The sequence below is a fragment of the Trichechus manatus genome, unplaced genomic scaffold, assembly GCF_000243295.1.
Source record: "Trichechus manatus latirostris isolate Lorelei unplaced genomic scaffold, TriManLat1.0 scaffold00216, whole genome shotgun sequence".
Classification (NCBI taxonomy): Eukaryota; Metazoa; Chordata; class Mammalia; order Sirenia; family Trichechidae; genus Trichechus; species Trichechus manatus.
The window spans coordinates 838222-841062 of NW_004444152.1; the positions used below are offsets into that span (position 1 = coordinate 838222).

Genomic DNA, 2841 nt, shown 5'->3' on the forward strand with positions numbered 1-2841 from the left:
CACTTCCTCCCTGCCCCAGTGGCCATGCACCCAGTTAGCGGTGCTCCCCCTCAGTGACCTCATCATCAAGAAGGCTCAGTGATTGCTGACTAGTGGAGAGGCTAGAACATGGATTCTGGAGTGGGACTTCCTGGGTTTAAATCTTGCCCCCAGAGACTTCTACTTCCAGCTATGAGAGAATAAGATGGTCTGGAAATACCGACACTGCAAACAACCAGAGAACTGTACCGAAATACAGGAAACAACTATTTAAAGACATAGGACAACAGGCATCGCAGGACTGTGATCTCTGAGAAAAGGAAAACAAATAAAGTGAGTTCTATCATTGCCCAGGCTTTCTGGGTGGATTTAATGTACAAGGAAGGGAAAGGATTTTACAGTGCAAGGAGGGGAAATCCAAACAGAGTCCAACAATTTCACTGAGTTTTCGAGGTGGAGATCAGAGTTCAGAGAAGTCAAGATGGCTGAAATTGTGGGACAGAGTACTCAAGAGAAGGGAGCTGCACAGAGAGAGTTTCAGAAATCTGCATGGGGTTCTCTTGAGTCTTTGGTTGAATATCAATCTGTCATGCATTAGGTGAAACTCCAGGAGGCTGAACAAGAACAACTTACAAGCAAAGAATAATTCCAGGGCTCACACAGGACAAGGAATGTTTTGAGCTCCCTCCAGCCGGAGTAGAGACTTCACTGAATACATGAGGCATTCAGTAGAGTTTCAAAAGAGCAAGACCTTAGAAATGGACCTAATTAGCCCTCAAATAAAAGCTATGCTAGACCTGCCATAAAATAACTTAAAAACAGGCAAGGATCAAAATAATCCACAAGTAACTTAACTGCCTGCCAGAAAAAGTATAAGACTCTATTTAAAGTAATTCACTGTAAAATGCAAACAATGTAAAAGTCACAGTGTCTGTCATCCAATAAAAAGTTACCAGACATACAAAGAAGCAGAAAATGTGACTAATAACCAAGAGGATGTAAAGGAAAACATGAACACAATGAGGAAAGAAATGGAAAAGAAGCAAATGGAACTTCCAGAAACGAAAAGAACAATATCTAAAATGGAAGCTTTACTAGAAGGAATTGCATAGATTAGACACTACAACAGAAAACATCAGGGAATTTGAAGAAAGCAATAGAAATCATCCAAAATGAAGTGCCCTCTGAAAACGAACACAAGGCCTAAATGGCCTGAGGAATACTCTGAAGTGGTTTTACATACATACAATTGGAGTCTCAGAAGGAGGGAGAGAGTGGGGTAACAGAAAAAATATATATATTTGAAGAAGTAATGGCTGAAAAATGTTCAAATTTGATGAAAAGTATAAACCCACAGATCCAAGAAAATGAACCTCAAGTAGGATAAACACACATACACACCAAGGCACATCATAATCAATTGCTGAAAGCCATAGATAAAGAGAAAATCTCAAACACAGGTAAGAGTGACAGCAGACTTCATGCTGGAAAGTATGAAAGCTACAAGACAACACAACAAAGTGTTGAAAGAGAAACAAAATTGGCAACCTAGATGGGAGAATTAACTTTCGGCAGACCTGGACCTCAAGAAATGTTAAAGGAAATCTTTCAGGCAAAAGGAAAATAATACTAGACAGAAACTCAGCTGTAAAGAATGAAGAGCACCAGAAATGGTAAATGTGCACGTAAGTATAAAAGACATTTTTCCTCATTAAAAAATTTCTTTAAAATGTATTGACTGTTTAAAGTACACACACACACAAATCATCAAAAAGAACATAACATACCGTGGTATTTGTAAGACATGTAGAACTAAAATATATGATAATAATAGCTCAAAGGATGGAAGGGAAAGATAAAAGTATACTATTGTAAGGATCTTATATTGTATGTGAAATGATATAATATTACTTGAAAGTATTTTGCAATAAATTACAGATGTATACTGTTAACCCTAGCGCAACTACTAAGAAAAATGTAACAAAGAAGTATAACTAATAAGTCAACAGCAGAGACAAAAGTAGAATCTGAAAAATCTCAATAAATCCAAAAGAAGGTAGGAAAAGAGGAAAAAGGGGAAAAAGAACAGATGGGACAAATAGAAAACAAATAGCAAAACGGCAGATTTAAATCCAACCACATCAATAATTACATTAAAGGCAAATGGCCTAAACCAGGGATTGGCAAACTACAGCGCACAGGCCAAAACTGGGCCCTGCTGAGACTGGCTTTTACATTTTTAAACAGTTGAAGAAATCATAAGAAGAATCATATTTCATGACACATAGAAATTATAATGAAATTCACATTTCAGTGTCCACAAATAAAGTTTTATTGGAACAAAGCCACACTCATTTGTGTATGCATTATCTACAGCTGCTTTTTGCTACAGTGGCAGAATTGAGTAGTTGTGACGGAGATTGTATGGTTAGCAAAGTCTAAAATATTTACTATAATGGCTCAATATAGAAAAAGTTTGCCAATCTCCAGTCTAAACACTCCAACTTAAAGATAAAGATTGTCAGAATTGATTAAAAAGCAAGACCCCAGCTGTGTGCTGTCTATAAGAAACCCACTTAAATATAATGATGTAGGTGGGTTGAAAGTAAAAGGATAGGAAAAACCTATAGTATGCATAAACCAAGTGGAAGAAAGCTGGAGTGCCTCTATTAATATCAGACAAGTTAACATGAGGACAAGGAATGTTACCAGGATCAAGAGGGACACTTATATCATCATAAAGGGGTCAATTCACCAAAGGGACCTAATAGTCCTAAACATGTATGGGTCTTCCAAATTCATGAAGTAAAAACTGATAGAACTGAAAGGAGAAATAGTCAAACCCACAATTACAGGAGGAGA

The 2841-nt window shown here is 37.2% G+C and overlaps 1 protein-coding gene across 1 annotated transcript in view; it reads right to left on the reverse strand.

Moving 5' to 3' along the window:
• GRIK5 (glutamate ionotropic receptor kainate type subunit 5) overlaps positions 1-2841 on the reverse strand; it is a 78250-nt gene that overhangs the window by 17354 nt on the left and 58055 nt on the right. The window lies entirely within an intron of this gene.